Raw genomic sequence first — 14,227 nt, 5'->3', positions numbered from 1 at the left:
CTGACAAGGAAGAACAAGCCAGATAAGGTAGTGTGGACCCCTGCATGTGAGCAGGCATTCCAGAAGCTTAAAGAAGCTTTGGGAGGACCCCCTGTGGTTAGCCAGTCCAGATTACAGCAAAGACTTTGTTGTACAGGTGGATACTTTGAACCATGGGGTGGGGGCTGTACTTAGCCAGATTTCTTCAGAGAGAGAATAGCACCCAGTGTTTTTTCTCAGTCATAGGCACAAACACAGGGTGTCTGCTATGCAGCTGTGGAAAAGAAATGTCTAGCTATAGTGTGGGCACTGCAGAAACTTCAGCCTTATCTGTATGGAAGGAAATTCACTGTTATGACAGATCATATCTCCCTAATATGGTTAAACAGACCCAGCCAACAAAATGCCAAATTGCTATGATGGAGCTTAGGGTTGCAAGCATATATGTCAGTGCAGCACCACAGTGGGAGTAGCAATGCCAATGCAGATGGGCTCTCAAGACAAGGAATGGGGTAAGGTACACTCAGAAAGACCTAACCCTCTCAAGCAGTGTTTCTCAAGGGTCAATTGAAAAATAGCTCGAGTTCTCTGGGGGGGGTATGTGAAGAGTGGGTAAAGATAGATGAAGGCTGCCAGCCTAGCCACATAGAATTTTGCAGATAAGTCTGTCATTTGTAAATATGAATGTAAACTACAGGCTTGTTGTCTTAAATGTAAAGAAATACTGTTACATGTGGAACTGGAAATAAATGTGACAACAGTGCACTCTACTGATCAAAGTAAAGCATGTGGTGACCCTTTGATGTAGACAGTGGTGCCGAGGGGGCTAGATGAAGAAATTCTTTCTATTGTTTTAATAAAGACTTAAATTGCTAGATTTAAACATGCAAATGTATTTTATTGCTCTGCTCCTGACCAGCTGCAAGATAACAAAAAGGAAGATGTTAAGAATGTAAATGCAGTTTCTGTTAGCCTGGGAACCCAAGGAAGTGTGAGAAATGATGTACTGTGTAGCCTGGGAACCCCAGGAAAGTATGAAGAATGATGTAATGTAAATCAGAACTGCAATGTCAATTTACACAGAGAGAACCAGAGAGGATTAAGCATTTTTGTCTTGACCATCCAATTCAACAGCACTCTGCCTGTTTTCTTATGTAAGTTATCTCAGACTTGTGTTTTCTTTTAGGAATAGCTAGGAACTAGAAAGATTAGACTAAGTGTTTTCTGTGATGTCAGAACTGTACTACTGAATTATTTTAAGTATTTATCTGTGATCTTTGAACTCTTGACTAGCACTGTGTAGTAAGAAGTATTGTCTTGTGTTTTTATTATTTATTATTAAATATTTTAAAACCATTCAACTGTGGCTGTTTTGTGTAGAGATAATTTAAGGTCTAGAGTACATTGCGTATTTATAGTGATTACTGTACCAAGTCACTCTAATAATCCTTGACTGTTTAGTTATACTACCAATTGGATAATAATATTGCACAGTAATAATTGGACACCCTTTTAAGGGCCTTTGAGCAGCTGATAAATATTAGCTAGGTGGTGGCAGGTGGTACTGTCATATCCTCGTACAGTCTGGGTAATAGGGGCACAGCTGGAGAACCTGTGCCCGCCTTTCCCAGGAGTGTCTGTGTAGTTGTATAAACTCTAATCTCAAAGTGTGTGTGTGTTAGTTACTTGGGCAGGGACATGAAGCACTGGTTGGACAGAGGGGGTGCTGGAGGCTTTATCTTGCCCAGCTAGGCTGAGATCTGGACCCTATAGCTGTGCCAGTGGGGAGTCTTATTGGGGACGTGGAGAGCAAGGGATCGCCCAGCCCCTTGACTGACGGCGATCTCTGCGTGCTCTTAAGGGAAATTGTACTTTATTGTGTGTATTGTTTACCTTTCCTTCATATATGAGAAGCCCTTTCTAGTGTTAGTGGTGAGGATTGAGGCTCCTTGATTGCTGGGCTAGGGCACGGGCATCACAAGTACCTTATTACAAGAAACATTACTCATTTTGGGACTTAAAAAGTCTATGTTCCTTGCAGTTTCATACTAAAAGGGATGGTCTTATATTCCGTGTTAAGAATTTTTTAAACTTATATCCATGATAAATACTGCTGTATCATGCTAATTCATCAAAAGAATGCTTTAAAAGTTCAAAATAGCACATTTAACTCTTCTGTGAGTTTCCTAGTTGAAGCTGTTAATTAAATGTTTGTAAGTGTTCCACATTTTATTCCTTTGTTCCTCATTATGAGAGATAGTGTTTCTCATTTTGTAGATGGAAAGTTGCACAGTGTGTATTTGTGTGTATGTGTGAGTGTGCACATGAATATGCCTGTGCGTGTGTGTGTAACAATGTGAGACAGCTCCTGTGAATATCATTACAGTGCTCATTCAAAATTTTATATTCATAGCTAATTTTAAAACAAATCCATACGTTCACTAACTTCCTGCGCTAAATTCCAAACAAAAGCACTTTACCTGTACACATACTGCTGCTACTCCAAACATTAACAAAACAATAGTGCACTGCTGTGAACCAACAGTGATAGCAGTAAGTGTGACCACAAAATGAAAGTAATGCAGTCATCAGTTTTAAATATATACATATATCATTTAATAATCATCAGCAAAAAAGGTCATTATTTTCCAGCAGAACCCACACTATTTGTGATTTTACAAACACCTATCATTACAGTATGGAGACAGCCATACAGCCTTATTAACATCAACATTGCTGTCCTCTGACCTTCCTGCTGAATTAAATAAGGGTCATAGGCAAGTAACTGGCTCACCGCCCTTGTGGACCATTTTAAACCTAAGCAATTTTCCTTCAAGGAGAGAATTAAACTCTGTACCTTGTGTCTGTGAGATAAACACCTTAACCATTAGGCAACCCCCAACTCCTACGGATTTAGAACTCCAGCATCATAAGTTTAAAATCAGCAATCTGGACATCACTGCCATCATTAAAAAATACCAGAGTCCTCAGAATTGCTTTCACTGAATGAACCAGCAGCCTTATTGGAATCTCTTACTTGGCATCTAAGGTTAGAGGACATTCCACAGTGAGTTACATGGAGGCATAGGAATGCACAATAAAAAGTAACAGAAAAATATGGAATGTTATCTGTTTTGGAAAAACAGTGTCACAAGTGACATGCCTACTCATACAGGAAGTTGTAGTCTATGTGATGAAAGAATGTAGCTTTCAGTTACATAAAGTACTGTAGTAAGCAGCAGTAGAACATTAAATTGAATGCTCTGCATTGCATGCAGTAATGTGCAGAATTAACTGTACTTGCATAAGTGATTGCCTACTAACACATCATGCAGCATACTGTGTGGCTGAATGAATACTCATTCAGTTGTGCAAAGTACAGCATCAGGTGGCAACGGAAAGCTGAGTCAGTGCAGTCAGATGGCAGTGGAACACTGAGTCAGTGCAGTCAGGTGGCAGTGGAACACTGAATCAGTGCAGTCAGGTGGCAGTGGAACACTGAGTCAGTGCAGTCAAGTGGCAGTGGAACACTGAGTCAGTGCACGTCACAGTGTGTAGAAACTAGCAGTATTACATAGGTTCGTAGGTAGGTACTAGGCTATTGGCCCTACGGCCTATATAAGCCTAGCCAAAAGGTACCCTGGCTTTCGCCACCCAAGAAAATTATTTTCCTGTGCCACTGTCGAGCAGAGCCACAGACGTAATCCCTGGGGTGAATTTCCTATCTCCCATCCAATCATCAAGATTTTTCCTTGAAGAGTGCTAATGAGGAGCTTTGTTTGATATAAATAGGTAGTTTGTTCCAGAGTATGGGAAGTCTCTGGGACAGGAATCTATCCCTCCAGCATGTTCTGTTTATTGTGGTGATAAGGTTTAGGTCCCTAGAGAGTGTAGCTCGGAATGATTGGCATTTCTTTAAGTGGAGCATGTCCAAAAGCTCTGGGTTTGACATAGCTTTGTGTGTTAGGCTGAGATTGCCTCTGAGTAGGCGATATGCAACGGAGTAAAGCTGCAGTTTTTTGAGATGGTCTGTGTAGGGCATCTGTTTGAAGCTGGTAATCCTCTTTGTGAGGTATTTCTGTGACCTTTCCAGTTGTTGTAGATGTCTTGTGAAGTACATACCAAAAGTGGCATTGTACTCTATAATGGGTCTAATGAGTGATGAGTAGAGGGGAACAATGACCTTTTTCCTGGATGAGAAACCTTTTGTGATGAGGTGTGCTACGTAGAAGAATTTCCTGACTACTGTGATGATGTGATTATCAAAGAAGAGACTACTGTCCACCTGTGTCCCAAGGTCTCTTATCACACTTTCGGTGTTAAGTAGACTACCTCCTATGTGGTAGTTCATGGGTACAGAATTTTTACCAAAAGGGATGACAATACACTTTTTGGCATTGAGCTTAAGGCCATGGCTTTGACACCAGGCATCTGTCTCAGCAAGGCCCTTTTGTAGGATGTCCACATCTTTTGGAGTTATGATTATGGCTCCTAGTTTGCAGTCATCTGTGAACTTCGTTAGCCAAAGACCTTCTGTGTTAGCCTGTACTTTGGAGAAGTAGATACCAGACAGGAGAGGACCCAGGACTGAACCCTATGGTACTCCACTTGTCACTGGTCTGAAGTTGGATTTGGAGGCTGCTACTTTCACAGTGTGGGTTATGTCAGTGAGCCAGTTGGCAACCCATCTTGTGACATAGGGATTTATACCTAGTTTAGTGAGTTTATCTATAATTCCAGAGTGGTGGATGGTGTCAAAAGCCTTGTTGAGATCTAGATAGGTTGTGTGAACCACCTTACCCTCATCTACGGCTTTGGTGACCACTTCAAAGAAGTCTATCAGGTTTAGGAAACACACCCCGAACTGGGTGGGGTCCAGAGTGTGGAGATTACCAATGTCATTGTTTATAAGTTCCATGATGATACATTCCATAGCCTTGCAGACCAGGCTCATCAGCCTAAATGGGCAGTAGTTTCTGGGGTCCGTGGTGGCTCCCCCTTTGATGAGTGGGATAACAGTCACTGTGCTCCATTCAGTGGGCACATAGCCTGCGGTGAGGCTATGATTGAACATGGTTATTAGGTGGGGTGCCAGTTTGTTCTGTAGTTCATTTAGAATGCAGCCTGGGATGTTATCAGGTCCCATGGATGCTGTGTTCTTGGCTTTGGAGAGTGTGTTTTTTACCTGTGCAGCCTTGATTACAGGAACTTTGCATTCTTCCGATATGGAGATGGGCCCTTTAGGGGATGAGAGGGGGGTAAAGTTAGCAATCAACCTATCTGCCAGGATGTTGGCAATATCAGTTGCTTCTGTATATTTAGTGCCATTGCGCTGTACCTCAGAGCAGATCTGAGTGTTGCCATTCAGATTCTTGACATAGCTATAGAATGCTTTGTGGTTGTCTTTAGAGTCAGTGGCGATTTTGTTTTCGTAACTAGCTTTGGAGGATTTTATGAGGAATCTCGGCTTCTTACTGAGGCTGACCAGGGAGTTTCTCCAATCATGGGATTTTACTCTTTTTTGCAACAGTTTCTGTCTTCTGTTGTAGAGTTTGTTTATGGCAGGGGACCACCAGATTGGCTTCCTTTTTTTGGAGGATAGCATCTTGGTTCTGTTAGGGATTGTAAGTGTAAGTGCATTTGTGTAGGATTCAGCAGTCATACCTCTATTGTCCATCAGCATGGGTGTCATGAAGTTTGCCACTTCTATCTTAAGAAGCTTGAAGTTGGCTTTGGAGAACATTTTTACAGTGGTTTCCCTAATGGGGGGTGGGGGAGGTATGTGGATGTCTAGGGTGAGTAGCTTGTGGTCGGATCTGACCAACAAGGAATTGACCTCTGGTGTGGAGCACTGGTTGCCCATGTTGGTAATAACCAGGTCTAGGATATTGCTGCCCCTGGTGGGGGTGTGGATATGTTGATCCAAGGCATTGGAATTTATGAATTCCAGAAAACATTGAGCACAAGAGTTGGTACATGAGTAGTTTTCCCAGTTAATGCTGGGGTAGTTGAAATCGACCATTATTAGGGTGTTAAGCTGTACCTTAATATTTTCACGAAATGAGGAGTGGGAATCCTGGGGCATGGTGGGGGATCTCTATGAAGCTACAATTTGGTTTGCGGTCTTGCCTAGAGTTAGTTGCACTTGGATAACCTCGGAAGCATTATGCTGAGCAACTAGCCTGTAGGTGTGGATATCCTTAATGAATATGGACACACCTCCGCCTTTAGTGTTTCGGTCCAGGTTAGGTGGCCGAAAGGTGTGGTATGAATTATAACCTGGTAATGCAGGGGTACTCTCTGGAGCCTTGAACCAGGTCTCTGTCACTACACAGATGTTGATGTTCTCCATTTTAAGGAGTGCCTTGAGTTAGTGCATTTTGGGGTTTAGCTTCTACCATTGAGTTGCAATACCCTCAGATTCTGCTTGCTTGTACCTGTTATGGCGGTAAATTTGTCATTTGAACCTTGCCTAAAAAAGGCACTATAGGGGTGGCTAGAGCCTTAGCCAGTATCCAGAATCCCAGGGGCGACAGGTGCAGCCCATCTCTGGCAAAGCATCGTGGTTTGTCGATCATGTCATCCCAGGCAGACAGATACTGGGACCCCTTAGAATGACACCAGAAGCTTAGCCAATTGTTGAAGTCAGTCATTTTGTCCTTGTTCTGTGGTATCATTCTGGGTGATGGCAGGATGCTACTTAGGGCTAGAGTCATACCTGCCTGGGCTACAAGATCGGACAGCTCCTCCATGTCCCTTTTTATGTAGTCCAGGGAGGTCCGTCTCAGATCATTCACACCAACATGAACAATGACGAAGTTCGTACACAGTACGTACGAAAAGCGCTTAAGCAGTTTCAAATAAAGGTTTTCACGGACTTCCAGTTTGCCGTTTTTGTACTTATCAGCAGTTTTTATTGTTTTTTGGTATAGAGTCATATTTGTACTTGTTGTGGAGTGACCTGAGTGTATGCATTATGTGGCGGATCCTGGCACCCGACAAGCAGCTGACAGTAACTTTCTCCTTGTTTAGCCTGGTGAGTGGAACATCAGTGTGCCTGACTATAGAGTCACCTATGAGTGTTGGGTACGTTGTTATGCCTTATGGGCTGTGGTTGAGTTGCACACTGAGCTTGTGGGCTATGTGTTCATTTGGTTTGTGTTGTGGGGGTGAAGGTTGCTTGTTTTTCTGCTTTGGAGGTCCCTGTTGCTTGGGCAGGTTTTTACTGAGACCCTCCGCGAATGTAGGTGTGTGTTTTGTTTTTCTGTGTGTTTTGGTGGTGTAGGTTTAAAGGGACTATGTGATGAATGTGGTGTGGTGCTAGTGTTTACCTTCTCCTCTTGACTGTCTAGTCCAGTCTTGGATGAAGAGAGCTTTGCTTCCAGTTTGGCTATATAAGTGCATCTCTCACAGGTTGTAGTGTTGGGTGGCAGGAGGAGAAGGCTGTCTGTGTACATGAGGAAATTTCTGCATTGCCCCAAGATGCCCAGATTCATCAGGTAGACAGGAGAAAACACCGGGAGCTGACCCTTAGACATGCCTGTATAAGTGCTTATTTGTTAAGTACTAGAAACTGTTTTCCTCTAGACAAGTGAGGAAATTTGAGTGCTGTAGTAATTTGTAGCTTATTTATTGCTTACAATGAGTTCTGAACAAGTGCTGAGCTCAAAGAAACAGACGAGTGCTGAAACTAAAAAACTGGCTAGTTCTAAGAAACAAAATTAATCTAGAAGACTCTAAAACTAAATTTTGTTTATGCATATTATTATGTTCTGGATAGTGGAGGATAATGTATTTTACCATGAGCAAATCATTACTTTTTATGTAAGGAATTTCATTGTTAAGATAAACACAAGCAAACATTCACCTCTGTAAGGTATAACTGTGTGTGCTAAGTTTATAAAATGTATTCACTTTTATACTACCACAATGTTCTGTTTTGCTCAGATGAATGAGTACATTAACAAAATGATATTCTGTTACCTCACAATGCTGAGTCAGTAATAGTCTGCAGAATGATTATTACATAGTGTAAGACAGCATTCAGCTTTACAATGTACAGCTTTGTGTGTACCACTACATCAGCTCATTCCCTGTGCTCTCTAGTTCAGTAAGTACTGTAGATACACTTAATGCAGCTGTGGAAGGGTACAATTTTGACTTTAAGGGTGATGCATTTTTTTCTTTTTTAGGGATGAAAATGGCAACAAATTTTGTACTTGCATTTTCATGATAAAAAAAACACACCACCTTATTAATATTTATCAAGTGCTGCATATATATGCTTATTAATATAGCACATTGATATTGCCCTTATCTGTATGGGACAGTGTACAGATATTTAATTATTTGCATATTACCCTTCTACAGTCCATTTGTTAATTTGTACATTGCCTTTTGAAAGCTACTCTCTTACTGAAGCAACATGTTGCTCTTGTGCATGGGTAAAAGCAAATATTAAAAGGGAAAATCAAAATAAATGGATTAGAAATATCACAATAAAAACATAAGTGAAAGAGAAGCATATTATATAGCTTGAAAGTATCAACACTAGTATGTAAAAGGAGCAAGAATGCTTCAAACAATAATAGAAATCCATCAGTGGGCCAGGTGGCACCTAAAATTTAGGCCTATTAGGAATCCAAGACACCCAACCTAATGGAAGAGGAAGAAAACTACCAAAACAGAACATGGGTAGGAAGAACCATTTTGGTGTGTAATTCTGCTGTGAATGATATTGAGACCATTCATCTTTGGCTTATTAATATTTAGCTGAAATATAATAGGTTGAGGACAGTGGCCTTGGCTGTCAGTGCTGCTGTCTTATATTCTTCTTTTTCTTTACTGATTTCATCCTTTATTTTTATGTTGTCAAGAGTGCAGGCTCTTAGTCTCATCTTCAGTTATTGGTTGATATTCATGACTCATTGTTTCCTGTGGTCACTTTATGATGTGCGGCACAGTGGTGCAGTGGTTAGTGTTGTCGCCTCACAGCTAGAGGTTCTCTGGTTCAATTCTTGGTTGGGGTGCCTTCTGAGTGGAGTCTACATGTCCTCCCTGCATTCATGTGGGTTTCCTCTGGGTGTTCCAGTTTCCAACAACATTCCAAAGACATGTGTCTGGAGCATTTCTCCCCAGGCTTCCACTGAAAATGGGCTCTGTCCCAGTTGGATTTTGCCAGTAAACAAATGTTAAATAAATAAATAAATACTTTTCTAATAAAGAATATTGCCAAGGTCAAGTACTTAATACTGGAAGATACTGGGCCGGATTCATGAAGGCTTGCACGGAGTCTAAGAGTAGAGTAAATCTCCATGCAGCCAACATGTCCACCAAGTGATCCAGGAACAGCCGGTAGGGGCGTGGAAGAGAGCTCCTAAAATGACTCTTACACGGACAGGGCTAGGTTATGCAAATTACCTCATTTGCTGGTGAAAGCTACGCAAATGAGGTAAATTTGCGATCCTGGAAACCCGAACCTGTCCGAGTAAGAGTAGTATTATTTGCAGAAAAGTACTCCATTGGCAACTGAGTACTGTTCTGCAAATAGCAAAACAGAGCCATGACAGCTCCAAAAAAAGGATGCATCCAGTTGAGGAAGCATGCCAATGGCCAAAAATACGGCCATTGGCAATGTTCCCTGTTGCAAAATAAAAAAAAATATTTTTTTTTATCTCGATCTCCGAAGTTTAAGCATAGCGCAGCGTCGCGCAAACCTGCTGTGCTTTAAAAACAGAAAACCAATAATTAAAAGCCACAAATACGGATTATATTGAAACTCTTACTTTACAATGCAAGGGAATGGCAGGCTGAAGACAACATGCCTATCGAGTAGAGGTTGCTAAGGGGGGAAACTCAGTCTAAGAGATGTAACCAAGCATTAGTAGGCAATCATATGCAAATGAGGGTAAGGATAGTAAATCCCAAGTTTACATAGCAAATGAGCACAGTCAGTGGAGTATATGAGTAGAATAAGGGGAGTATCAGAGCAGAAGATAGGTGACATCACGAGGGGGGTATGCATGAAAGAATGTAAGCTCATTGGAGCAGAGTGGTATGTGTTTGCTGTCAGTTACTCATTACTGGAAAAGGTGTGTCAACAGGTATCCTAGCTAAAGGCAAGAAATTGAAGGTGTATGCCATGGATAACACTAAAGTTTCTTGTTGAAGTGCTTGCAACGTGTTTGCATGTGGGTGCGCACCTGTATATCCGAGTAAGACTGTGTGCGCGCGTGTGCGCCTGTGTGCATGTGTTTAAGCTGGAGTAAGCATGTGTAAGGTTGTTGAAATGTGTGTAAGCATGTATGCGCCTGTGTGAGCATGTTTAAGCAAGAATTAGCAAGTGTTAGTCTGTGTAAGCATGTGTGCGCACATGTGAGCTGGTGTGTGCATGTTTGCACTTGTGTGCGTGGCGCTTCCCCCCTGTGGAAACAGAAAGGGAAAAGGAAGCACAACAAATAGTAGGAAGTTAACCAGGGAGAACTAGCAGAGCTAGCAGGTGAAAACAATCAGAATCAGGCAATTACACAGGCAGTACTGTAGCCCAGCCCAGCACTTAAAACTCTGCAAACAACTTTCCACCATGTTTTCCTCAGAGACACTGAAACACTACAGTAAACTAAGAGAAGTGAAAACTTAAAAAGCTTTATTGAGACAAAAAATGTTAGGGGCTGCCATTGCGACATATGCAATATGCTGAGGGTGGTGACAATGTGAATGCTGCTGAACAACCCACAGTGAGGAGACGGAGAAGAGTGTACAGGCCCAGGGTAACCTATCAGGGGCTACATGAGCTGGAGATAGTGCAGCGCTATAGAGTAGACAGAGACCTCATGTAGCAAAGTGTTGAGCTGTGCAGGCCACGCCTCACACACAGAACCAACAAAGGGGAACCAATCCCAGTGGAAACCAAGGGATGTGTTGGCCTAAGAATACTAGCAACAGGTACCTTCCAGAGACCAACTGGTGATATGATGGGGATATCACAGGCATCAGCATCCAGGGTACTGCACCAGTTCCTGGATTCCATGTCAGCACATGTCGGTGATCATATATATTTCCCCAATTCCCATGAGGTATTGGCCAGCAATATGCATCTTTTCCAGCAAATAGCGGAATACACTGAGGTAGTGGGTGCAATAGACTGCATGCGCATATGCATCAAAGCACCAGCCGGTGAGCAGGGTAGGGTCTACTTTAACCACAAGGGCTTCCCCTTCATCAACTGCCAGTTGTGTGTGATGCCCAGGGCATAATACTGAATGTGTGTGCTGGCTGCCCTGGAAGCTACCATGATTCCCATATCTGGCATCTGACACATCTGTACCAGACATTTGCCAATGGGGACATCCCTCATGGTCAGCTAGTGGGGGATGCTGGATATGTACTGGAGCCGTGGCTGATGACACCCATCAGAAATGCACACACACCTGAACAGGAATGCCATAATGAGGCACACGCACAAACACGAAATGTAATCGAGCATGTGTTTGGGCTGCTCAAGTCACGGTTCCGGTGCCTGGACACATCTGGTGGAGCCTTGCAGTACTCACCAACTACATGTACCCAAATTGTCATGGTATGTGCTATGCTACATAATAAGATCCTGTGAAAACAGCTGCAGCAGGAGCAGCATAGGCCCGGGCCAAACAGCCCCCCACCATTGCCAAGGCCATCACAGGCAGAGCGTGACTCAGAGGAGGAACAACCTGAGCCTGCCCCAGTAGGCAGAAGGACGCATGCCCAGTATGCTTTGGCCTTGGCAAAGAGGCAATGCATAGCACATACACTGGCTCAGTAGGAACCCTGGAAATGATATCTCTCTCTCTGACTCGCACATATAGTAAAAGGGATGCCTAACTTGACACTACCTGTTTTCAAACATGTATGGGGAGTGTACTATGTGCATCCGACATAGGCAGCCCTGCAGCACCACCTGAGGCATGATTGCCATGTTTTAAGCAATATAAAGCAGTGCTAAACAGCTTTTACCACTATTTATTTTTATTTATTTATTTTTATTTTCCATTTGTTAACCGGGCTAGTCTAGCTGGATACATGTCCATGTTCAGTAGAGGCCCGGGGAGAAAAGCTGCACACAAAATTTAAGCATACTAAGAATATACATTTAGTAATAAGTACAACACAAAAAAAAAAACCTAGGGCACTTATGAACGTTTTACTAGGTAGTAGAAGCAAAAATGTAAAAATTGTACTAGGTCATTAGAAGTGGACATTAAAAAGCTCAAGATTAGCTATAAGTTTTAGAAAATTGTCAAAGAGAGAGATGTAAAGCAGGAGATGTGAAGGAATTAATGTAGAAATACAAGAGAGGGAAAGAGTGAGAAAACAGTAGTCAAGTAAAGTGACGAGTTAGGGAGATAGTAGAGAGGGTGGTGGAGAGAAAGTAGGAGTGAGTCAGAGGATTAGAGGAGAACAACAGGGCAAGAGAAAAGAAAAAGTAACTAAAGATATTAGTCAAAGAGTGAAGTTAAGGTTGAGTAGGGGGAGTAGGGCAAGACAAAAGAAAAAAATTGTATATGTAAACAAAATTGCACACACTAACTAGCACAACTTTGGGCAATGTTGAGCAATATTGGGCAACGTTCAGCAATGTTGGTTAATATTGAGCAATGTTGGGCAAGCTTGGTCAAAATTGGGTAAAAGCAGGTAAACATGCTCATATTTGCTTTACTGGTCCTTAAGCAGTCTAGTCTGCCCAGTATGAAAATATAAAGCAGTGACAGGCCTCGAACCCAGGATACTGTGCACTATAGTCACAGTACAGAACCACTAAACAATGACAGTATTTCACTGGTCAGCCTGTATGAAGAAATGTTGATAAGTCTATGCAAAGTGTCTCATGGAAACCCTGCAGGCACAGCATAATCCCTGTCGAGTTATGACAAAAAGGTGAGCCCTGCAGTAAAAATATAACTTAATTTTCAACACACATATAGTATAAATGTTAATACTGGGCATGTTCACACACGTTAACAAATGTAGTGGACTTCAGACAGCAACATACTGAAAGGTCACACTGGGCATGCTCACACACTTGAATAAATGAGACAAATGCCAGGCAACAAAACACTGAAAGGCCAAACTGGGCATGCTCACACACTTAGGCCATGTCTGAGTACAGCAGTGGGCCACACATATCTGGCAGTTGCATGTGTTAACCCAGGAACCTCTCACTATTCACCAATCCTGCCTTATGCACACAGTTATATGACAACAGACACATATATAATATATTGGAACCCTGACATAATCAAATATGTACTACAAATGCTTAGGTTGTTCATAGAAAGTGGGGAAGCAAAGAAGATAAAAAACCTGCAATCAGTATCATCAATAAACAATGTGCACTCCAAACATTATCATAGGTTCATAGGTTGATACTAGGCTATCTGCCCTAGGGCATTTATAAGCCTAGCCAGAGTGTGTTTGGCTTTCACCACCCTTTTAGATTAGTAGACTGTGCCTTTGAATAGTAGGTCACACAAGATAGCCCTTTTATGGTTAATTTATTGTGCCTCTGTCTAGCAGGGACCCAGAAGAGATCCCAGGGGTAAACTTATGATCTCCCATCCACTCATCAAGATTTCTCTTGAAGAGGGTCAGTGAGGGGCTCTGCCTAACTTGGACTGGGATTTCGTTCCAGAGTGAGGGGAGCCTCTGGGATATGAATCTGTCCCTCCAGCATGTCCTATTAATTTCTGTGCTGAGGTTTAAGTCCCTGGAGTGTGTAGCTCTAAGGGATTCGGATATCCTGAGGTGGAGCATGTCCATTAATTCTGGGTTGGACATGGCTTTATATGTCAGGCACAGATCGCATCTGAGTAGGCGGTAAGCAACTGAGTAGAGCTGGAGTTACTTTAGCCGAACTGCGTAGGGCATCTGTGTGAGTCCCTTGATCCACTTGGTGAGGTACTTTTGGGGCCATTACAGTTGCTGCAAGTGTCGGGTAAGGTACATCCCAAATGGGGCATTGTATTCAATCATGGGCCTGATGAGTAGAGGGGCACAATGACCTCTCTTGATCTAGATGTGAAACCTTTCGGGATAAGGTGGGCTATATAGAAGGTCTTTCTAACCACTTTGGCAACGTGATTGTCAACGGAGAGATTACTATCTACTTGGGTTCCCAAATCCCTAATTACTTCTTCCGTACTTAATGGATTACCACCTATGTGGTAATTTGTGGGCACTTTGTTTTTCCCAAAGGGGATGACTATGCATTTTA

At 42.4% G+C, this 14,227-nt stretch overlaps 1 protein-coding gene across 1 annotated transcript in view; it reads left to right on the top strand.

Annotated features, from left to right (window-relative positions):
- ABCC2 (ATP binding cassette subfamily C member 2) overlaps window positions 1-14,227 on the top strand; it is an 833,283-nt gene that overhangs the window by 17,434 nt on the left and 801,622 nt on the right. The gene's annotated exons all lie outside the window — the stretch shown is intronic.

The sequence above is a fragment of the Protopterus annectens genome, chromosome 14.part0 (assembly GCF_019279795.1).
Source record: "Protopterus annectens isolate FY-2018-M chromosome 14.part0, PAN1.0, whole genome shotgun sequence".
Lineage (NCBI taxonomy): Eukaryota > Metazoa > Chordata > Ceratodontiformes > Protopteridae > Protopterus > Protopterus annectens.
This window is presented reverse-complemented; position numbering and strand designations above follow the sequence as displayed.